This window comes from Chrysemys picta, chromosome 12 (assembly GCF_011386835.1).
Source record: "Chrysemys picta bellii isolate R12L10 chromosome 12, ASM1138683v2, whole genome shotgun sequence".
NCBI classification, from domain to species: domain Eukaryota; kingdom Metazoa; phylum Chordata; order Testudines; family Emydidae; genus Chrysemys; species Chrysemys picta.
In genome coordinates, this window is record NC_088802.1 from 56,436,086 (window position 1) to 56,460,329 (window position 24,244).

Here is a 24,244-nt window from a genome sequence, read left to right on the forward strand (position 1 = left end):
CAAGTTGTAGAGGCAGGGGCCCAATTGCACAACATCTGGGAATGGCAGCCCAAGCCCAGGTGAGACAGGTTGGCATATGCCGGCAAAGGAGAGGGCTAGAGCATATGGAAACGGCTGGTGAGATGGAAAGAGAAGTGGGAAGCACATCTTACATGACTAGAAGAAAGGGATATTTGTTGTGTCTTCCACCCTAGGGTGACCAGACAGCAAGTGTGAAAAATCAGAACGGGGGTGGGGGGTAATAGGAGCCTATATAAGAAAACGACCCAAAAATCAGGACTGTCCCTATAAAATCGGGACATCTGGCCACCCTATTCCACCCGCGCACCCATGTCATCCTTTTGTCCAAAGAATTGTCTGCCATGATCACGAATGGGGGCGGTTCCCCCCCCCCCCCCCCCCAGTGAGAGGAGTAAAGAATCTGCAGTAGAGGCAAGTGCCAGGAGAGAGAATAGGGAGCAGACCCTGGGACACAGTGCAGCTCTTTGCCTGGAGTTTGATCAGACCCCACTTGTTTCTAGCAGTTCAGGAGGAATTTCTAGCCCCAGCCAGCTGTCTGTCTGTGCTACCAAGGCTGCGAACTGAGAGTGGGCTTAGTGATAGAGCAGGCAAGCCTGTCTAAGCACTTCCCTCTGACTCCCAGCACTTTGTGCTTTTCCTAGCAGAATTGCACACCGTGGCTAGCACTGGGGTAACCAGGCACTGTGGGTGTCATGGGAGCAGAGCTCATGTAGCTCCATTGCCCAGAGTACTGACCACACAGACCCAGGAGTGGTTGGAGGGTCCCTTGACTCGTAGCAAGCACAAACGAATGCATTTCTCATTTCCAGTCTGCACTCTCAGTGGATTAGCAATTTACCCCTACTGTCATTTGTGATGGATCTGAGTTTTTAAACGGTCCCTGGAGGAGCCCCTTCAGTGTTCCAGACCCCCAAGAGGTCTCACTCTTCCTTGAGGGCAGGCCACGCAACCACAACCCCTCTGAGACTGAGTCTCTGGGCTCCCGCTCTCCTGTTTCACACTGTGAGCTCTGCCCAGTGGATCCAGCTGACCTAGACTTCTGTTCAGAGTCTTCTTGCCCTCTTCAGAGATCCATGCACATCACCAAGAATTTGCAGTGGCATCAGGCAGCCTCTTTCCAAACAGAGTGGGGTTTATCAGTCAACTGGAACAGAGCATTGGGAAGTCCTTAGGTTAGCACAGAAAAGCAAAGGTTAAGTCATGGTCCATGCTGGCCAAGCCGTGGCTCTCTGAGCCATGCTGCTGATGGAGCCATGTTGGTTTCCTCTCTCTGTCTCTGTTCCTTTTTCTTTCAGTCCTAGATGAGCCCTCTTGTCTCTCCAAAGGCGAGCTCTTATCCTACCTCCTGTCACCTTCGTCTGTTGTCCTCCTGCAGACCCATGCTGAGTTCACATGTTTCTCCTGTTGGACTTTCCCTGGGTAGGTGTCAGTTCAATCCTTGGATCTTCCATTGATATGGCCTGACCTTTAATGACTCAGTGCTGTATGCAGTGTTGTAGCCAAGCTGGTCCCAGGATATTAGACAGACAAGCAGGGCCGGTACAAGGATGTTTTGCACCCTAGGCGAAACTTCCACCTTGCGCCCTCCCCGAGCCCTGCGGCAGCACCCCGCCCCCCCCTCCGCCCTGAGCCCATCCCCCCTCCGCCCTGAAGCGTGCCCCCCCCCCTCACCGCAGCAGCTCCCCAGCCCGGGGAGCTGTGCGGCAGCTCCCCACCCCAGCTCACCTCTGCTGTGCCCCCTCCCCGAGCCCTGCGGTGAAATGAATGGCTCCTTGAAATACTGTATGTGTTAACTTCTTATTATTATTCCCTCCCCCCCTTGTCTCTGTAATGACACATTGCTTCCACCCAGACAGTTGTGACACACACACCTCATGTCTCCAGCTCTGCTCAAAGAGCAGCTTTTAACCCTTTTGCACCCACTGGGGAGCATCCCTAGTCAAGTATGTCACTGCCATGCATCTCATTCATAAAAATACCACAGAAAACGCCCACTGTCCCATTCCTGTCCTCCCAGGGCTGCCAGTGCCTCTGCCTGCCTCCTGTGTTTGTGCTTGTGTCCCAGCGAGGGGGGAGGGCTTTGCAGAGCAGGGAGGAGGAAGTCTCGCTCCTTGGATGCTTTACAAGAGAATAGATAAAACCCCAGATTCCTGCAAAAGGGCTGACTGACTGCAATCTACGCTCTGGCTCCCATCTCAGCGGCTCAGGGGAGACGGGCAGCGGAATCGGCTGTGCTAGCAGGAGTCCCAATTGAGTAAAATACCCAATTGAATTGATTTCACTTACAGTTGGAAAGTCTATTGGCAAAGCAAACTGTGTTATCAGCCTGAAATAAGCTGAAAGATGGGCTCCTGTAGAGAACACATCAGGGGGCGGCACTCCTGCCAATAGGTTCAGGGAGGTACTAGGCTGTGTTAACCAGTCACGCTTCCCCCAGCACACACTCATAAGAAGATAAGAACGGCCACACTGGGTCCATCTAGCCCAGTGTCCTGTCTGCCGACAGTGGCCAATGCCAGGTGCCCCAGAGGGAATGAACAGAACAGGGAATCATCAAGTGATACATCGCCTGTCGCCCATTCCCAGCTTCTGGCAAACAGAGATTAGGGACACCATCCCTGTGCTGGGCCTTGTGTCATCAGAATAAAAACGGGAAATGTGCTGCATGTGCATCCTGCTCTTATCCGGACATTGCTCCAGGGGCTGTGGATCCCAGCCACTCTTCCATGGTCTCCAGCCCCCTATAGGGCAAGGGGAGCAGGAATTTTGTGCTAAGGGCTGTGCTCCTCTCCCTGTTTGTCTTCCTTCTCCGGCCTTGCCCTCCAGAGCCCCACATGTCCCTCTTGGAGCTGTAGCCCCCATTGGTACTTCAAGCACTGTCCATGCAGGGGTGCTCCAGAGAGACTCCCAGAGCCCTGGGGCTTAATGTGGCCGCTGTACACCACCAGAAAGAGGTTAAACAAGGCCTAGGAATAAAAGCGCTCTGCTTTGCGCAGCAGGGTCCTGCTCTGTGCTCCGTTCCTGCAGGGAAGACTGGTCCCAGGCAGAGGGAGCACAGCCCTTACCTGCATTCCAAAATGGCCTGGCACAGCCCAGACTGGGCCAGTACTGAGGCCCCCATCGCCATTCCAAACCCATGCCACTCTTCTGCAGCCTGTGTTCATCTGCCTGGCCTCAGCCAGCCCTGGGCACTTTCCTTTCACCCAGCCCTGATGTGTCCCACACTGCACTGTGCCCCAGGCAGCCTGAACTTACTCGGACCCGCATGGCAAAGGCTGGCTGCCAGAACCTGCGTGGTGATGGGAGTGTAATCACAACAGAAAGAGAGTGACCACGGAGAGGGCAATCAAGTGAGTGGAAATCTGCCCCTTGGAACTGTTTGCTGATGGGCAGAGGAGAATGTGCTGAGGCCAGTGATGTGGGAGAGCTCCTGAGGAGTTCGGGGCAGCTCAGTGAGTGCCTGACAAACCTCAAGACCATCTCTGTAATTAGAGGATGAATAATTAAAACTGCATTGGAAACATCCACCTCGAGTTGGCACTGTGCCATGTACGCAGGGGAGCCAGGCAAGAGACCTGGGGCAGGGACTTCTCAGGGTGGGGGGTTGCTCTCCCAACTCTTCAGTGTTTCCCTGTTTTCTGCACATGTCCAGGGTTTGGAAGTGGCATGGTGGCGTGAGGGGCACCCCAGAGAACATAGAGAGGGCTGTGAAATAATCCATAGTGGAAGATAACATGCGTGAGCCAGTAGCTGCAAAGCGGGCTTTGAGAGGCGCCCACAGGCTCCCTGACATGTCCGCTACCAAGAGTGCGCAGAACCAAGTTCAAGGGGGTGACAGTGGGTATGTCTGCACAGCAAATGGGGGGGCACTGCCCGGCGTGGGGAGACAGACTCATGCTAGCTCTGCTTGAGACAGCCTGCTAAAAATAGCAGTCTGGACATTGAGCCCCCTGGACTGGACCCAGGAGCTCAGGCAGCCTGGGACATAGGCCGCTGCCACAGCATTCACACGGCTAGTTTTAGTGCACTAGCCGCAGTGCGGACATCCCCTCAGTGGTAAGAGTGCTGGTCTAGACAGACCATCAGCACTGTCCCCACTATGGCGTCTGGCCTACTCCCCCATAGCTAGTGCCCAGCAGCTGCACTGAGGGGAGTTTCACACCCATCTCAGTGGGAAATGGAGACCCTGACAAGGCAATCGACTCACCTCTGAATTTGGCTGTGTGGTATCAGACAGTGGCTTCCCCTGTGTCTCCAGGGGGAAATCAGTGCTAGCTCTTGTCACCCCCTCTCCACTTTATGTCCCAGCTGCTCATTATCTGGCAGAGGAAAGAATCAATTAGCTCTTGAGCTTGAGTTCCATGACATGTCAGCAAGAAATAAAGTGACAATCCCTTTGTGCTGCAGGTACTTTAATTCCAGTGTTATTGAGATAACCTGCCTGAGGGCAGCCCACAGGAGCCCTGGAGCCAAACCTTCCAGACAGACCCAGCCCCTCCCTCGCCCTCCCGCAGGAGAGGGTGTGCTTCCAAAGAGGAATCCTGCACTCTCTCCCCTGTCCCAGGGACACCAGAGATACAGGCCAGCTGGGCAGCAGAGCACTGATGGCGGCCTCAGGGCTAGTTGTCCCTATTTGGTTACAGGGAGATTGTTGTGTCTGATAGACCCCAGCTCAGGTGAGCCAAATCCATGAAAAGAAAACAGGGAATTGCCAAACCTGCTGGTGCAAAAACAACTTGGGGTGACTTGAGCTCCCCCTGTATTCACTGGCTGGATGATACATTGGGGCCCAATTTATTAATAAGACCAATAGCTGCTTTTTACAGCCATTTGTTGTGGGGCCTGCAGGGGAAGAGGAACAACCTGATTTCTGTACAGGCCTGAGTTAGTCCCGGACGTGGGTGCAAGGAGCAGGCTTTCTGCACTATGAAGTTTGATATGGCAACAGAGGCTGATTCTCCGGGGGTTAACATGTGCACAATGCACTTAAAGGACCAGATCTAGCAGGGAATGTTCAAAGCACCTTTGTGCTTTAAGAGCACAAGCCCCAGTGAGAGTCAAGGGTTAGGTTTCCAATGGGGTTTGTGCTCGTAAGGCACTTAGGTGCTTTGAAAACCTACCCCTTGTTCTCAGCGAAGTCAGGGCTCGCTCCCTGCCATGGAGCTGGCCCCGGATAGGGCCCTGTTTAAAATGATGAGGAAAACAGTGTGTCAGGGTAGAAGCCTTCTTCCAATGCAGTAACACAGCCCAGAGGCTACGCAAGGGGCAAATGGTTCAGCCAGTGGGGTGCAACTGGTAAGTGGAAAGTAATGGCCAGTGGCAAAGCTCTGAGGAAACGTTGCCTGGAGGCTTCGTGGGTAGACCTGCCTGGAGGAGTCTGCCTGCCCAACATGTACCAGCCATGCAGGAGGCAAAAGACAGACAAGACTAGGGAAACTCCCCTGGGAGATCACATTGCACTACGGTGCATCCCAATCTGCAGCAGCATGCCCAGGGCTGATACCTCTCTTGAGAAATCCAGCAGAGAAGGGCAAGGAGGGTGGTCAGGACTCCAGGCAGGATTTAAACACAAAGCTAGGAGAAACAGGCCAAATTCCTTCCTGATATAACTGCACTGAGGGCTCCCAGCCCCTGATCCACAGGGGAGTGCAGCGCATGCTCCAACTCCAGGCCAGGGAAATTGGGATGATATAGAACATCTCCCCAGTGCAATAGAAGAGAGGAAAGACTCAGACCATGAAGTCTGACCAGCCCTTGTGTCCCATATAACACCAGGGAAAAGGGCCCTTGTGAAATTAAAGGACAGCACATGTCCAATCAATAAAAGAACATGGAGCTTTATGTAGCCTGTTGGATTCCCCGCTGTCAAGGGCAGAGGAGACCAATACTGTGGCTGCATTTCTCAAAGAGTTCAATGCCATTGTGACCACTAACGATATTTGCAGGTATGCAATTTAAATGAAGATGGGGCTAATGAAATCTCAGGCTTTGGGCCACAGGGCTGTCAGGAAGGAACGTTCTGTCCCTCGGGCAGCATTACATCATTGGCCAGGTGCATTATTGAGGGGTTTCTCCTCCTTCCTCTGAATCAGGGGAGGCTTCCAGACTAGGTGGCCATGGGTCTGAGTTGGGCCTCACAGTTGCATGCCACTGTGTGATTTCTCTCTGGTAGAATTTAGCTTCTTTAGAGCAGAAAGAGCTTCTGTGCTGCTGGCTCTAGCAATTGCAAGGGATAATGAGTAAAAAAAATCCCTCCGCACTCCCAGAAACAGCGTGAATGGAGGTTCCACAGCCTACTGCCGATGAAATGATGATTAAGGGGTCTTACCCTATAAGCAGACAGCCATGTTGACCTTATTTAGGATCCTAATCAATTTGCCCCCTGCATGATTAATTGAGATGCTTTGCATTGATTTTCCGTGAGACACGAGCAGCTAAGGTGGGATTCACAGAGACGCCTGCAGAGCAGGGCCGGCTCCAGGCACCAGCAAAGGAAGCAGGTGCTTGGGGCAGCCAATGGAAAGGGGAGGCACGTCCGGGTCTTCGGCCGCAATTTGGCGGCGGGTCCCTCACTCCCTCTTGGAGGGAAGGACCCACTGCCAAATTGCCGCTGAAGAATGAAGCAGCGCGGTAGAGCTGCCGCCGAAGTGCCGCCGATCGCTGGAGCCGGCCCTGCTGCAGAGAGATCCCCAGGTTTGTCTGTGGAGCTGGGAGAGGCTGAGGAATAGCCCCTCTCTGCTGCCTGCTTAGCCAGTTGCTTGAGGTTACTATGATGGCTTTGCATCCACGCTTCATCTCACCCCTGTGTTTGCAGAATGTATAAGTAGGAGCATTGCCAGCAGATTGAGGGACATGATCATTCCCCTCCATTCGGCATTGGTGAGGCCTCATCTGGAGTACTGTGTCAGTTTTGGGCCCCACACTACAAGAAGGATGTGGAAAAATTGGAAAGAGTCCAGCGGAGGGCAACAAAAATGATTAGGGGGCTGGAGCACATGACTTATGAGGAGAGGCTGAGGGAACTGGGATTGGTTAGTCTGCAGAAGAGAAGAATGAGGGGGGATTTGATATCTGTTTTCAACTACCTGAAGGGGAGTTCCAAAGAGGATGGATCTAGACTGTTCTCAGTGGTACCAGATGACAGAACAAGGAGTAATGGTCTCAAGTTGCAGTGGGGGAGGTTTAGGTTGGATATTAGGAAAAACTTTTTCACTAGGAGGGTGGTGAAGCACTGGAATGGGTTCCCTAGGGAGGTGGTGGAATCTCCTTCCTTAGAGGTTTTTAAGGTCAGGCTTGACAAAGCCCTGGCTGGGATGATTTAGTTGGGAATTGGTCCTGCTTTGAACAGGGGGTTGGACTAGATGACCTCCTGAGGTTCCTTCCAACCCTGATATTCTGTGATTCTAATGCTGGGTGCTAGGTAAAAACCCAGTGTGCTGGAGAGCACAGCTAGTCACCAAGGCATGTGCAGCGAGGGCTAACACACTATGAACAGCAGTGCAAGCACCCAAAGCACCGTAGGGCCAGAAGAAACTGGCACATGGTCTCTTGTGGTGCCTTAACCTCCCCACCACCCCCAATGGTGCCATGTACTCCTAGCCTAAGAGAACAGCGGTAGCAAGTGCTAGGGCAGTGACACTCAGGCTGAGGCTTGTGGGCCGCCAGTGGCTCTTTAATGTGTCTCTTGTGGCTCTTTGCAGCACATGATATTAAACCACTGTGTGATTTCATTATTAACCAATCTAAGTTATTAACCAATCAGGATACTTTTACTATGTTGTTAACCAATTGTAGTTGATAAAATAATAATGCTTGGTCAGTCATTTTGCTGTGAGGATAATATATATAATATAAAAACTAACTAGTTCCCTGGCATGCTGTTTAAATATGACTACACAGCACTATGGATTCACACTCCTGTGGCTCTTTTGGGTAACGTTGATCGCTAATTTGGCTCCTGAACCAAAGAGGTCTGAGTATCACTGAGCTAGGGGAAGACATGGAGCGAACTTGTGGCCATTGGCAGGGTGCTGTGTTGGGAGCAGTGGGGAGCCATGCTGTCCTGGCAGGTGTTCTGGGGGCTGTTGGTCTCAGGGATAAAAGTGCCTCCCAGAACTGATAGAGGGTACAGCATACGCTGCCCTATGGCCTTCCCTTCCCACCCGTTCTAGGAAGGCTGGCAGTAGTAGCCCACAACAGTCTACATGCACCTGCATGCGGGTCAGTCATATGACACTCTACAGAGCACCACAGCCTGAATTGGGCAGCCTCTGTACCTTGGGGGTCAGAACATAGACATGGCAGCATGCAGCACCCGTGGGTGCAACGGTGCTTGATGGCAGAGTGCAAGTGCTCATGATGTGTGCTGCCGTCTGCCTAGCCCCTTCACCTGCAGGAGGCATCCTCCACAGACTGTGGTGGATTTTGACTGCATTCGGTGGGTCTGCACGAACACGCCCATCAGATTCAGCTCCCTGCATGCTGGAGAACTTGCGGGCAGGCCAGCTCACTCCATCTTTCCTGGTCCTCTGTCCATGCTGCTCCCCAGGAGAGGGCTTCCTGGGACTGTCCCCCTCTCCCCCCCACAACCCCCCCAAGTCCTAGGAGGCATGTGTCCCTGTCAGCTTTCTAGAGATATTCATGTGACCCTCACAGGAGAGAGCCCCACAGAGCTCTCAGGGTTTGTTATTTGTTATCCCTCCTTCTCTGCTGATAGCTATAGAGGACAAGTTGTGTGCTGGGAGAGCCAGCACTCTGCTCAGTAAAACAGCCCTTCAGTGCCCTTTTCCCCAGCAGAGCTAAAGAAAAGACGCTTGTGTTGGAAGGGTCTAATGACGTGGCCTTCTCCCCTCCGTCCCTGGTAGTTGGCCAGCGGCACTGCTGGAGCCAGGTACCTCTCCCATCCTGAGGAAAATGGGACTCCAGGAGCGTCGTTGGCTGCGTCCCTGAGAGAGCCAGCTCGCACAGAGGGCTCGCTCTGAAAGCAGCCACGTTTTCCAAGGGGCTGAAGAAGTGTGTCTATCCAAAGAACGATGCTTCCCCTCCCACACCCTCACCCCTCAGTGCGGAGGAGATTCACCTGCTCTCCCGCTACTGGGATCCGTCTCTCTCTCCTGGCTGGCCATCACAGCTGCTTTTCTGGTACCTGTGCCCTCAGAGCAGGATGGTCAGGCTGGAAACTCTTGCTCTTGCTCTTTTTTCCCCTTTCTGTCTTTCTTTCCTGGCATGAACCATCCCCTGCTTTGGAGTCCAGGTACCTCTACCTCTCAAGCAATCACACTCCTTGGCAGCAGTGAGGTCTCTGGCACTCGGGAGGTCACACATGCAGGTGATCTGGCTAGTCACCTTTGCAGGAGTCTTTATGTTCTCTCCCAAGTCGCACCCAGCAGGGTGTCTCCGAGGTCATTTCTGGCCTGGACAGGGAACAACTGAGGATCCACAGTAGATCCTTTAAAAAGGGAAATGGGCAGGATTTAAAAACATCTATTAGTAATGATTTTTGCTGAAAATTTGGGACTAGGCAGACATTAAATGAATTGGGCAAATGTTAGGGAAATAAAGAGCAATTGGAATAGCTTATAAAAAGGGCTGAGTCAGACCCCTCCAACCACCTAGTGTCTGCATCCCCCGATTGCTGTCCCCAAGCCTGCCTGCCACATCCCTCCTGTTCAGTGTGCCTGCCCACCTGTTGAGTCCTGGCTTTATTGGATGGAGAGTTCCTTGGGCCAGGGACTCTGTTGTTCTGTTTGTGCAGTGCCTAGTCAGTATCAGTAGACAGGGGCACTGTTAGCTCACTTCAGGGCACCTGTGTTCAGATCACAGCTCTAGCCTCCTGCATGTATGTCCTGGAATGGTCACAGAGGCATAATTGACAGCTCCAGAGGCCCAGGGTGCATCCCCAGAGATAGAAGGGATGGGAAGGGAGGTGTGGCCCAACACAGAAATATAAGAGGGGTTGTTGTGGCTCAAGATTGAGGGGCATCACCAAAGCTGTCTGGGCCCCAGGACTGGAATAGCAGGCAGGCTGCAGGTCAGGATTGAAATGCCTCCCAGGGAGGAGGGTCAGGACTGGAATTGTGAATGTGGGTCAAGAACCAGGGTCATCGTGCTGCTGCCAGAGCATGCCTGTCCATTTGTACTTAGGACCAGTGATCTCTGGAGTCATGGATCAGTCTCGTCAGGGGGGCAAGTGGCTGGCTGAGCAGAGCTGATTTCTTCATTTCTCTCCACGAGCCTGGAGCTGTGAAAAGCCAGCCTGGCTGTGCCATAGCAAAATGCCCTCAGCTCCTCCCTCTCATGTCGATCTGTGCTGCATCTGCGCTCCAGGCAGAGTCCATGTCACCCTCTCTCTCCACCCTGGAGCAAAGGCTGGCAGAGCGGTTCTGGCTCTGCTCAGGCCACTAGCACGGCTGCAAAGTGTCCAGCACGCTCCTCAGTTGATAGTCACAGAATCTCAAGCTGCTTGTTCAGCTGCTTCAGAGCAGTGGGCATGGAAGGCTGTCGCTTGGAATCTGAATGGGAGACTTCATGGCCAATGGGATTTTGGGCCGTGCTAGTGAAAGATAAGGCCCAGGGGAAGGGCTGTCCAAGGGGCATTATACACCATTCCCAGAACGTCTTCCCTGTGCCAGAGTGGAGCACTGGAAAGGGTTTGGAAGCCAAATTGCTGAGCAGGTGAAGTCACCCTGGACTGGTCCTGGTGAACTTTGGAACATTTTCTCTTTTTATGGCCTGCCATTTGGTCCAGCAAGTGAAAAGGAAGAAGGCTTGGTGGCCACACTCTCACTCAGAAAACCGGTCAGCGTCACTGCTGAGAGTTGCAAGCTCCTTTTTGGAAACATCCCCAGGTTCTGGGATGAAGCGCCTCCCTGCCCCGTGCTCCTCTGCCTGTGAAAGTTGTTAGTTAACTAGCGTCCCTGCCCACCAGCTCCCCAACTCCCCTGTGACATGTGGAAGCAGACAGGCTTGGGGCTCAGCACCCCTCAGATCTCAGCAGGACTTGGGTGGAGACCTCTGGCTGCTGCAGGCTGTGGTGCTGATGAGTTGATACTGGGTCCATCTCCCTTTGACTTGGGACTGAACTCGTTTGTCAGTCTAGTGGTAGGGCGGGGGGGGGTAAACTTTTTGGCCCGAGGGCCACATCTGGGAATATAAATTGTATGACGGGCCATGAATGCTCCATCTGGGGGTGCGGGCTCTGGGGTGGGGCTGGGGATGAGGAGTTTGGGTTGTAGGAGGGTGCTCTGGGCTGGGACCGAGGGGTTCAGAGGGCAGGAGAGAGATCAGGGCTGGGGCAGGGGGTTGGGGTGCAGGAAGGGGTGCAGGCTATGGCTGGGGGTGGGGCTGGGGATGAGGGGTTTGGGGTGCAGGAGGGTGCTCTGGGCTGGGATTGAGGGGTTCGGCGGGCGGGAGGGGGATCAGGGCTGGGGCAGGGGGTTGGGGTGCGGGAAGGGGTGCAGGCTATGGCTGGGGGTGGGGCTGGGGATGAGGGGTTTGGGGTGCAGGAGGGTGCTCTGGGCTGGGATTGAGGGGTTCGGCGGGCGGGAGGGGGATCAGGGCTGGGGCAGGGGGTTGGGGTGCGGGGAGAGGCTCCGGGCGGCACTTACCTCAAGTGGCTCCAAGAAGCAGCAGCGTCCCTTCTCCGGCTCTTATGCAGAGGCACAGCCAGGTGGCTCTGCACGCTGCCCTGTCTACAGGCACCGCCCCTGCAGCTCCCATTGACTGTCGTTCCCGGCCAATGGGAGCTGCAGGGGCAGCGCTTAGAGCGGGGGCAGCGTGCAGAGCCGAGACCTCTGGCTGCCCTTACCCGTAGGAGCCAGAGGGAGGGCATGCCGCTGCTTCCAGGAGGCGCATGGCGTGGCCCCCAATTCTGCTCCCCGGCTGGAGCGACGAAGCAGGGGAAGCCCCAGACCCCGCTCCCCAACGGGAGCTCGAGGGCCAAATTAAAACAGCTGGGGGGCCGAATTCGGCCTGCGGGCTGTAGTTTGCCCACCCCTGTGCTAGGGGACGCTCTGCTGCTGGTGGTGTGATTCTTTGAATGAGGTCAAAACTAAAGTAGTGACCATCTGCAGTCATTAAAGCTCCCGCGGCGCTTTTCACAAGAGGCAGGGATGTTAAACCCCTGGTCCTGGCCAGAGTACAATCTGGCTGCATACGTTATTTCTACAAATCCAGCTGCAGTGCCAGCTGAGCGTGGGATTCTTCACTTCTGGCTCTTCTAGCTCCTCGCTTAGTGCAATGAGCTATTAGGCCTGTCAGCCAGCTGCCGCATCCCAGGCACGAGAGGTAGCTGCATTCTGCTGTCAGTGCAGTGATCCCTGCAGGTATTCTCTTGTTTTGAGGGGACAGACGGTTTTGCCTTCCATTAAATGATGTAAAATGCAGCCAGTGCCACATCAGTGAGAACTGGTGATAAGACAAAAGGCACAGCATGGTGTGGTCCTTTTAACAGAAGGCCTGATAGAACTGTGAGCTCTTTTTATTATTCTGTCCAATGCAACAGCAAAGGGCTACGGACGTCCCATGCTGTAGCTCAGGTTATCACGGCAAGTTTGGTTTCTCTTTCACTGGATTCCTGTCTGGTGGCCCTATACACAGAGCTAGTCCCGGCCTCGGTCCCAGTTACTTACAGCAGTCCGTTCCCATGGCACCTGACTGGACCTCTTGCCAGTCTTTGCTGGGGGAGAGTTTATCTTCTGGCCCTCAGTCATTTGCACAGGATATACTTTGGGCATCTGCAAATTCCTGCTGTAGTTCCCTTTATTGCCGTGCATTCCCTGCTTTAGTTTCTGTCTCTGTTATGAATCTCCATCTGCTTGTGCATTGTATGGAGTATTCTGAAGCAGATTCATACAGCAAATCCAATGGCTCTGCCTTCCCTAATGTAATGTACTGTGTAGTTCTCAGGCACCCCCAGGTGCCTAGCTGTGTTGTGTAGCACTTGCGATCCTCCTCCGTTCCCACATGGTGGTTTGATGGGTATTTCTTGGTGGGGTGTTTCTACCAGGTTGGCATGTCCTTTGGTGCTCACCGTTTCTCAGAGATGTGAGGATGCATGTCTGGGTGGGGTGGGGCATGTGCAAAGTGTTGTACAAGCATGTGGCACAACACATTCCTTGACTGACTGAGCTGGTTACTTAGGCTTCCTTTGTTCTTGTTTATGGCTGATATTTCTCTTTCTTAGAAGGGAGAAAGATGACACACTATCTTCCACCTAAACCCTTTCCCCTTTCTCCAGCAGCACTTCTGCCATTTACATTAAGGGCTATAACGGGTTGGAGTAAATGGAGCAGGTTTGCAATTAGTTTTCAAAGTACTTATCTCATTAAAGTAAATGAATTATTGATTTAGTGACACTCATGCTTTTAGTGAGCGGCACAGTGCCATCACCACTCTGTTCCCTGGCTCGTGGAAGCAATGGCCGGCTCAAGCAAACTTGCTTTGTATGTGGTTTTTACATTTTTTAAATATTTCCTGCTTGGTTTTGGGGTTTGTAATTAAAATGGCTCCATGTTAGAAATGAGAGCCCCGTTGGGGGAATGCAGGCCCGGGGTGCTGGAGGGCAACAGCACAGAGCTACAACACAAAGCTGTAGGTCTGCGCAGCACAGATGGCTGAGGGGTGACCGGGCTCTGCACTGCCTTATGGGAGATGCTGGGTTGAGAAGCAAGGTCAGGAGCACTCCTATCACAGTCCGCTGGCATGTCGGGGAGCAGACTCCCCTAGGGATGATAGGGATTGGATGACTGCAGTGCTGGGCGGTACCTTCTGCCAGCTGATTCCTGGAGTGCCAGCAGTGATGGCAGAGCCGCTGCCCTCTGAAAGATGAGTTTCCAAAGAGGAAACCGACTACGTGCTGGCATGAGTCACTGATGTTGCCTTGATGCCTGGCAGGATGGGAGAGGAGATGGCTAGGACTCTATAGTCCTCTAAACTGGACAGTCAGGGTCCAGGGTCAAGTCCCTAGTCTCATTGGCTGGATTTTTCAATGTATGGTGTTTGGCCAGTTACCCCTCCACCCTACCCTGCTCCCCTATCTCACATGTGTGGGGGCAGGGAAGATGGGGTCACCAACCTGATGTCAACTCTGAGGGAAAAGCATGGCTGCGGGCGGGCGCGTGAGGCACTAAACCAGCCTCGCTAAGCCAAGTGCTTATGGCTGAATCGCACTCCCCCTCCCCCACCGCGCAACTGACTCCTCTCTTTCCCACTTCTGTGTACAGAGATTTAACCTCTGCCAGGAGATAAAACACCCCATGAATGGGAACCACCTTTCTCCCCTCTTCCTTTCTGTTCCAAACAGAACTGAGGGGGTCACCTCTGGGAAGAGGCAAAGAGGGCAGCACTGCCTTTGCTACTCTCTGGGCAGGGCCCATTATGGTGCCCTGACCAGGGTGGGGTCTTAGAGTTGCTGTAATAAATAATTTGAAGACACAGTCCAAGCCCAGCTCCAAGGACAGAAGAGCATTGCTTTGGCGTGAGGTTGGAATGTCAGGTCTATGAACCAGGGCTGCCCAGAGGATTCAGGGGGCCCGGGGCAAAGCAATTTCGGGGGCCCCTTCCATAAAAAAAAGTTGCAATACTATAGAATACTATATTCTCGCGGGGGCCCTTATGGGGCCCGGGGCAAATTTCCCTACTTGCCCCCGCCCCCCCACCACCCGCCGGGCGGCCCTGCTATGAACGAGGGGTGGATAGCGACATGTGCACTCAATGTCAGTTTCACATCATTATTGACCCTGCGGTCCAAGCGGATCCCACACCACTTTCCTAACCTATTTTACAGACTGTACATTTGGCAATCTCTTCTTCCACTGCTGAAGTGCAGCCACTTCCAAGGGGAAAGGCGGCAGCTGCTTAAAAGCCCATCGCCGCACTACACATCATCTTAGGACAAAAAGTGAAGGATACAGTAACCAATTGAAATGCCAGGGAGAATGTAGGTAGCAGGACGCATAGCAATTGCCTGAGTTGGAATTTAGTTGGGACACTGGATTTAACATCCACAACTCTTGCAAAAAATGCCATGGGAGTTTGAATGCCATCGGCTTTATAGCTGATCAGACAGATGACACCTTAAGCACCTCAGCATGGCCTGGCACCAGGCTGGGACCTGGGCTCAGTAAAGACTATTAAGGAAGAGCATTACCTGTTGAATTCACATTTCCTGCCCCACCCTCATCCCATCCAAATAGGGACCTGGCCCTTCTTACTTTGTGAGCTCTGATATGGTCCTGGCTGGAGAGGCTACGGCTGAAGGCTCCTCTGCAGTGATAGCCAGAGCAGTGGCCATTTCCCAAGCAGACTGTGTAGGGATACTCCTGGGGGCATTCTGCATGAAAAAATTACAAATTCTGCAAGTTTTATTTGTCAAAATAATGTTCTGTGACCAGATAGCAAGTGTGAAACATTGGGACAGGGGATGGGGGGGTAATAGGAGCCCATATAAAAAAAAGCCTGTAGCGGGGTGGTCACCCGCTCCTGCCCTGAGGGGTTTAAAACAGCCCTGGGAGAGGGCTGTTGCAGGAGAAAGCAGCTACAAGGCTGATTGGGGAAGCAGCCGGGCCACGCCCCAATCAGGCCTCAGCTGGCCCTATATAAGAGGCTGGGAGCCAGGAGCTCAGCAGACTCCCTCTAGCTTCTGAGAGGGAGGGACCTGAGCAAAGTACCTGAGCTGAGCTGGGCTGGGGAAAGGCAGAGGAGCTGGGGAGCTCCAGCCCGGAAAGCCCCAGGCTGCGGCCTAGCAGAAGGCCAACAGGTACTGGGGGGTTGCAGGGGGCAGCCCAGGGTAAGCAAAGGCAGCAGGTCCAAACCCACCCTTGCCAGTGATGAGTGGCTGATACTGCAGTCTGCCCCAGGGGGCAGGGGCTAGACAATGACTGGCAGTAGCCTTATACTGAGGTGAGGTGGGGATAGTGGGTGAGGGTTCCCTGGGGAGTGTACGGCCAGGGGGCAGCACCCAAGATAACGGGGCACCGGGTCTGGGAAGGACACAGGGGCCAAGTGGCAGCGGGACACCGGCCTGCAGAGGGTGCTCCGGAGGTGGGATGAGCTAATTCCTGGAAGAGACCAGCAGGAGGCGCCGCAGGGGTGAATCCCACACCTCTACAAAGCCCCAAATATCGGGACTGTCCCTATAAAACTGGGACATCTGGTCACTCTAAAATAATACTACATAATCACGCCAGTTTCAATTATTTTGGTAATTTCTTTCAAAATACCTGTTAGCTAGTGCGTCTGTAACAATACAGACACACACACATTCCCCCAGGAGTAGAGAGTTGAAGAAATCCCTGTGACAACCCAGTTCCTCTTTCTCTTCCCCCACCCCCAAGCCCAGCCAGGGGGGCCAGCCACCCACAACACATTTCCACCCCACAGAGCTCAGCTGTGCACCCCCCCCAGCCCAGACACCTGCCCCCCTCCCCAAGAGCCCAGCTGTGACCCCACAGCCCAGACACCCACCCCACTTCCCCACAGAGCCCAGGGATCCAGAGGGAGAAACAGCCTGATGCTCGATACCAGGCTTGCATGGAGTTTCCTGCACGCCGCCCTCTCCTTCCCTCAGAGTGTGCTGGGAACTGCAGCTGCCAGGATCCCTCTAGCTCCCTGTCCCCTCTCTCCCCCCAGCAGTGTCTTCTACGTGTGAGCTGGGCTCTGCTGGGTCCAATGGCCCCTAGTGGTGGCTAGCCACACTGCAGCCTATTTCTGTGGGGGAAGGAAATTCTGTGTGCATGTTAATTTCTGCAAAATTCTGCATCCTGCAGTGGTGCAGAATTCCCCCAGGAGGAGTAAGGAACTCTGAGCAGTGGGAGGGATGAACAAGCATTCATTCATGCAGTGCTGCTGCAAACTTGGAGCTTCTTGAGGCACTTGTGGAGTTTGTCCCAAGCTTGGCTGGGATTTGTGGGAGGCACAGGCAGGACCTTGTCATTGAGCAGTGCAGGTCAGGGACTTGGGGAGGCCTGCTGGTGGGTTCTGAATAGAGACCTCCACCATGATCCTAGGGGGACAAGCTTAGAGTAAGGCATTTTGCACTTCTGCCTTTCTAGGACTGACACTAAGAAGGAGAAATCCTGGTGCAGGGCACTCAGTAAACTCTGACTCATCTCGCCAGGCCCTCTGGCAAGGATGAGTCTCCCTGTTCGGAAGCAGGGGAGGTGGGAATCTCAGTGCCTGTGGGTGGAGGAAACAGGTGAGCTCTCTCCCCCTGACAGCCTTCTGCTTTCTCACGCTCCCTGGGCAGTGCCAGTCTGACAGCTCAGCTGAAGCAAAGGCATGCCCTCTCCTCTGCCAGCACCCTGTACTTGCTGAGCCTCTACCACCTTGATTAGCTGCTGGGAATGTGGCTTTTTTTATCTTTCTTTGTTTAAAAAAAAAAAAAACCTTCTCATTTAATTAAAAGTGTTGACATTGTGCCTGGCCATCCCGCCCGCCAGAGAACGCAGTTATAAATTAAACATTAAAACTTTAATGGCCCATAAAGAAATATTCGCCACTGCTTATGTATATAGGGGATATAAATAGAGAGGTTTGCTGCGGGGAGGGTCAAGTTATTATTTTTCCTTAGCCAGATAATCTTTGCTAATGAATTTAATTAAAAGCAAAATTAATTTAGGATTGGGGGGGGGAGTGGCTTTAAAACATCACTTAGCACGCTGCTGGTACATTTCCCAGCAAGGCTGAGTGGGAGCCTTCCCCCAGTGTCGCCCCGTACTACCACGGGGAAGGTTCCACCTCTGTCAGGTGCACACAGCTGCCAGCCTCAGTAGATGAACACAGGGTGGCTAAGGTATACCCTAAGCCTGACTCTTTGCTGGCCAAACCCCCATCTGATTGGAGGGGAAGCTCATTCGAATGGGTGTGGGTCAGCTTGTGGGGCTAGAAGAGGGGGCTGGCTTGGCAGCTGTTTGCTGCTGAGGGAGGTTGAACAGGGCAGGCGGTACAGTGAGGAGGAGGGATGGCAGGGGAATGAGATTGGCAGGACCAATCTATGTGGCTCAAGTGCAGACTTTGGCCCAAACCCTGTGCTGTGCTGCATGCAACTGTGGCCATGTGCCTGTGCAGAGCCCATTGCAGCGTCTGGGCCTCCATTAGCCAGCCCTCTTCATGTTGGGCAGTCCTAGGGAGATGCCCAGAGAGTTCCCATCTGCCTCCCCCCTGCATGGAGCTTGGAGGGTAGTTTCCATGGCTCTGCCAGGGGGAGCTGTTTTAACCAGTGTCACCAGGATTGACTCTTCTGAGTTCATAATGAGCTGCTCGCTATTTCTGAGCCTCCCAAAGCAAGCTCCTTTCACCCCATAGCACCTGGACAGGCAGCCCTAACCCTAATGCAGCTGCTCAAAGCTAGCTGTCTCCCTCCTCAACTCCATAAACCTCCATGGTTCTTTTTGTCCCCCTGAGACTCTCAGGATCCATCGAGGCTTTGCGAAAGCCCATTCACCTCTGCCCTGAACACATCCCCTGGAGACACTGCTTCCCAGAGCATGCCTGGGGTGAGATCTCCTGGACACCTCTGCAAGGAAGTGAGGCTGGAGCATGCCCTGAGATAGGCAGCCCAAAACCTCTCTGCTGCAGCCTGGCATCTTCCATCACTGGCTGTTATTTCAGAGGCGCAAGAGGAGACACTCTCCTCCTCCTGGAGAGAGTGGAGAGCCCGACTGGGTGGGAAGTGGGGATGTGCCACACTGCTGGAAGTCTGGCTGTGCCTGTCACCTGTAACTGCCTCACTGCAGCAGATTGAGGGGGCCCATTTACACTGGTACTAAGCACATAGAGCAGCTCTTGGGCAGCAGCTTTTGAACTGCAAAGCAGCACTCGCGTCACCTGCAGGCCACTGTTTGCCCAGAGTTAATGCTGTGCCTTGGCCTTCCTGCTCCTGCCCCAGCAGATGCTGCAGTGGTGGCAGGTCACAGTCCCGCAGCCCGTGGCCAGGCTATGTCGGTGGCCATCATATTGTGTATCTGGACTGCCCTCAGGCTGACCCAGTCCCCTGGGGAGTTGCCTGCCCGTCCACTGTTTCCTGAGCGCTGTGGCCTCAGGTCTGGTTGTGGGGGGGTTCTGAGCAGGCGCAGACTCAGGTGGCTTCTTCGTTGGGAGGCTTGTCTGGGAAATGGGATTTTACCCATCACTGCACTTCCCACAGGAGAACGAGCAGCTTTCAATTATTCATCTTCAAATACTCTGAGAGCCCAGCGAATCCAAGCCCCAGCTCTCAGGATGATGGCCACAGACTGGAGATTTTTCTTCACCCCTGTTCCAGTGGTCTCCGGTGACCAGCTTACTGGTGAAACTGGGCACAACCCGGGGGAGGTGTCTGTGAGCTCAGAGAAGCAGGAAGGAGTTTGGAGGAGCAGGGTGAGAATGGGCTGGATCAGGAGGTCAGTGGGAGCTTGAGATTTCAGTGACACAGCAGCTCGAGGTCCCTTGTGTAAGGCCCTGCGGAGCAGGGGATTATCTTGTCCCCACTGGGAATTACAGTTTCTGGCAAACACACTTTGCCCACGTGGTTTCCCTGCGCTGAGTTTGTCATGCTGCTGGCAGGCCGGGCTGGGGAAGAGGAGGCCGTCTCAGGATGGCGAATGTGTCTAGCTGGGTTAGAGCTATCCGGAGGGTTTTTATCCTAAGAGTGCTAATGGAAGTCAGCCCCAGCCTAATGAGCTGTGTTCCTCCATGAATCTGATTCATTGAGGCAGGAATTACCATAATTGATTATCCTGCTGCGCGGCTGAAAGCCCTGTTTGCTAACAGAAGTGCCTGGGAATCACTTCCATTCCTCCAGCGCAACAGGGGAGCCCTCCGCATGCTCCATACAGGGCGTATGCACAATCGCATCATCCGTGGGGCCAAAGTTCTTGAGTGGATCTAAGTAGTCATCCCTGGGGCAGCATGTAGTCCTGGAGTGATCCCAGTGTGAGCAAGCTCAGGGTTTCAGCCCTTGGCTCTGCATGTGTCAATCACTGGCCAGTGTCCTGTGGCACCCTCTGTATCCAACTCCTAGAGAATGGGAGTCTCCTATAGTCACTGGCTAGTGAACCTGGATCTTTTCTCAAGCCATGCTTTCTGCTCTGCAGGTCACCCGTTCAGTCCTTGATGTTGAGCAAGATGGCAGCTGTCAGGCACGCACCCACCTGAATCCATTTCCTTTCTCCTCTGGTCTCCTCTCCCTGCTCACTAGGGTGACCAGACAGCAAGTGTGAAAAATCGGGACGGGGGTGGGGGGTAATAGGAACCTATATAAGAAAAAGCCCCAAATATCGGGACTGTCCCTATAAAATCAGGACATCTGGTCACCCTACTGCTCACAGCCCTTCCCCTCTCTGTAGCTTGAAGTGCCGTGTGGCTGATCTTGTGATTGTATTGCAAGTCTCACAATGTAGGTGTTTTTTTCAGAGCTCCTGCTTCTGGATTCAGGTGTTTATGTGAGAACTGCAGCTTTAGTTTTCTAGCAAGCTGCAAAATGTGACCCCCTAAGGACTCAAAAGCCAGAAGGCACAGAAAAGCCCCACCTTTTTTATTTTAAAAATCTCATGATTTGGGAGGGATGGGACTGAGTGGCATTGGCAAAGCTGTGTTGGGACACAGCCAGTGGAGAGGCAGGGGGTGCTGTGGGTCTGGGCGGAGGGGCATTGGTAGCGCTGTGTTGGGACTCAATACAGACCAGTAGAGTACCGGGGGTGCTGTGGGTCTGGGCTGAGCTGAGGGACATTGGAAGAGCTGTGTTGGGACACAGCCAGTGGAGAGGCAGGGGGTGCTGTGGGTCCGGGCTGAGGGGCATTGGCAGCGCTGTGTTGGGACCCAATACGGACCAGTAGAGTACCGGGGGTGCTGTGGGTCTGGGCTGAGGGGCATTGGCAGCGCTGCAGAACGGCTACATTCTGTACTTATATACCTGTGAAGCAGCAAGCCATACAACTTCTCCCCTCTGGAGCATGTTCTGTCCCCACTTTTCTTATGCAGTCAAAAAAGTGAACAGAATGTTGGGAATCATAAAGAAAGGGATAGATAATAAGACAGAAAATATCTTATTGCCGCTATATAAATCCATGGTACACCCACATCTTGAATACTGCGTGCAGATGTGATCGCCCCATTTCAAAAAAGATATATTGGAATTGGAAAACGTTCAGAAAAGGGCAACAGAAATTATTAGGGGTATGGAACAGCTTCCATATGAGGAAAGATTAATAAGACTGGGACTTTTCAGCTTGGAAAAGAGACGACTAAGGGGGATACGATAGACTGGTGTGGAGAAAGTAAATAAGGAAGTGTTATTTACTCCTTCTTGTAGCACAAGAACTAGGGGTCACCACATGAAATTAACAGGCAGCAGGTTTAAAACAAACAAAAGGAAGTATTTCTTCACACAACGCACAGTCAACCTATGGAACTCCTTGCTAGAAGATGTTGTGAAGGCCAAGACTATAACAGGGTTCATAAAGTACTAGATAAGTTCATGGAGGATAGGTCCATCCATGGCGTCCCTAGCCTCTGTGTTTGCCAGAAGCTGGGAATGAGCGACGGGATGGATCACTTGGTGATTCCCTGTTCTGTTCATTCCCTCTGGGGCATCTGGCATTGGCCACTGTTAGAAGATGGGATACTGGCTAATGGACCATTGGACTGACCCAGTGTGGCCCTTCTTAAGCACATCTTTTAACTTTTAAAACAGCAGACAGTACTGTACAGAACTAGTATGGGGGGAGATGGGGCTCGGGGTAGAGACTGAAGTGCACTAGCAGAGCTATGGGAAGGCCAGAATAGAGCATGGTAGGTGCAGGTGCTGCAAGTCAGGCTTGAGGTATATTGGTAGCATAGACTGGGGGCCCTGGACTCGCAGACCAGGCTGGAAGTGCATTGACAAATGGGAGACATGCAGCACCAACCTGCATCACGTCTGGCTCCACATAGTCCTTTCAGCCCTTCACTGCTGTGAGTGCGAAAATCCACCAAAAACTAGATTGAGAAGCTGCTGCTTCAGGTAGGGAAATATACAACGTGGCATGTGCCTGTATAGCATGGACTTCAGCCGGCCCAGGAATGAAGCTGAGCAGCCTGATGCTGGTTCCTTGGTGCTCTTTAGAAAGAACTAAAATGTCTCGTTCACCCTTTCTTTGAAAGGTGGAGAGCAGCAAGCTTTTAACCAGGGCAGGTTTCCCGGAACTCCTAGGGAGATAGTACTATGTATTCAAACATTTTGCCAGTCAATGAGCAAATGGCATTGACTGTAAGCAAGTTAGCGATAATGATCATTGATTTTAATTCTTCTTCTTCTTTCTTTCTTTTCTTAGAGAGTCCAGTGTGAGCCCCACAGGGGAAACTTGGCTGAATAAAAGGTACAAAGACACTTTCCTTTTCTGAATAGACATTGAGAGATAAGAATGTGTTTTATATCTCAGGCTACGTCTGGGGTCCCCATTTGCTCCTCTGTGCGGCATGTGCCAGTGCACTCTGATCGCCAGGCCAGCTGTGTCGGGCTGATACCAGCTGCTGTGTCTCTGTCTCACTGGCACAATCCACCTCTTGCTCCATAGGTTATGGATTAAGCAGCTGGATCACACGTGTGGACTGGGGATCTGCCAGCTGGGGAAAGCGAGGTGAATGGCTTGCTCAGTTCCCTTCTGTCTGTCACTGCTACTGGATGTAGACAAGTAGCTTTTCATGGCTCCAACCAGTGGCAGGAGGCTGAGACTTTCTGGAATGGTGCATGCCAGTGCAGGGAGCTAACTGGGGGATGGGTCTCTGGAGAGGAGGCTTGGCAGCTGGCATGGGTTAGGGATGTTGTGCCCATGAGTTGCTTTGTGCGTGCTGACATTGCTGACTCTTTGTGCTATATACAGCTATCGAGAATGAGCTGTGCAGGGATTTGTTTAGAGCGCTGAGGAAGTGGGGATATCCTATATCTTCATCAAGCTCAGCACTGGGGCAACTTCCGCTTTTCAGGGAGGCCCCTGCTTTGTGTACCCAGTAGTATGTAACCTATCACTTAAATCGGCTTCTGTACTAGGTGAGGGCGGATAGCTAATGTGATGCTAATTTTTAAAAAAGGCTCCAGAGGCGATCCTGGCAATTACAGGCCAGTAAGCTAACTTCAGTACCAGGCAAATTGGTTGAAACTATAGTAAAGAATAGAATTATCAGACACCTAGATGAACACGATTTGGGTTCAACATGAAGAGTCAACGTGGCTTTTGTACAGGGCAATTATGCCTCACCAATCTATTAGAATTCTTTGAGTGGGTCAACAAGCATGTGGACAAGGGGGATCCAGTGAATATAATGTACTTGGAATTTCAGAAAGCCTTTGACAAGGTCCCTCAGCAAAGGCTCTTAAGCAAAGTAGGCAGTCATGGGATAAGACGGAAGGTCCTCTCATGGATCAGTAACTGGTTACAAGGCAGGAAACAAAAGGTAGGAATAAATGGTCAGTTTTCAGAATGGAGAGAAGTAGCTAGTGGGGTCCCCAAGGATCTGTACTGGGACCAGTGCTGTTCAACATATTCATAAATGATCTGGAAAAAGGGGTAAACAGTGAGGTGGCAAAGTCTGCAGATGATACAAAACTATTCAAGATAGTTAAGTCCAAAGCAGACTCACTGCAAGAGTTACAAAGGGATCTCACTAAACTGGGTGACTGGGCAACAAAATGGCAGCTGAAATTCAATGTTGATAAATGCAAAGCAATGAATATTGGCAAACGTAATTCCAACTATAGATACAAAATGAGGAGGATCTAAATTAGCTGTTACCACGCAAGAAAGAGATCTTGGAGTCACTGTGAATAGTTCTCTGGAAATATCCACTCAATGAGCAGCAGCAGTCAAAGAAGCGAATAGAATCTTGGGAATCATTAAGAAGGGGATAGATAAGACAGAAAATATCACATTGCCTCTATATAAATCCATGGTACATCCACATCTTGAAAACCGCGTGCCGATGTGATCGCCCCATATCAAAAAAGATCTATTGGAATTGGAAAAGGTACAGAAAAGGGCAACAAAAATGATCAGGGGTCTGGAACAGCTTCCATAGAAGGAGAGATTTAAAAAATGGAGACTTGTTCAGTTTGGAAAAGAGGCGACTAAGGGGGGGATACAATAGAGATCTATAAAATCATGACTGGTGTGGAGAAAGTGAATAAGGAAGTGTTATTTACCCCTTCGCATAACACAAGAACCAGGGGTCACCTGATTAAATTAATACAGGTAGCAGGTTTAAAACAACC

At 52.5% G+C, this 24,244-nt stretch overlaps 1 protein-coding gene across 37 annotated transcripts in view; it reads left to right on the top strand.

Annotated features, from left to right (window-relative positions):
- Positions 1-24,244, top strand: part of RBFOX3 (RNA binding fox-1 homolog 3) — a 321,786-nt gene that overhangs the window by 210,012 nt on the left and 87,530 nt on the right. For 31 of the 37 annotated variants that reach the window (XM_042840926.2, XM_065562866.1, XM_065562887.1 and 28 more), the window contains one exon: positions 22,311-22,355. The exons of 3 other annotated variants lie outside the window; for them this stretch is intronic. The gene's annotated coding sequence lies outside the window, so the exon portion shown is untranslated. Of the gene's footprint in view, positions 1-15,656; positions 15,779-22,310; positions 22,356-22,594; positions 22,617-24,244 lie in introns of those variants that run through there. 3 more of the 37 variants (XM_065562868.1, XM_065562878.1, XM_065562875.1) reach the window with 2 other exon arrangements.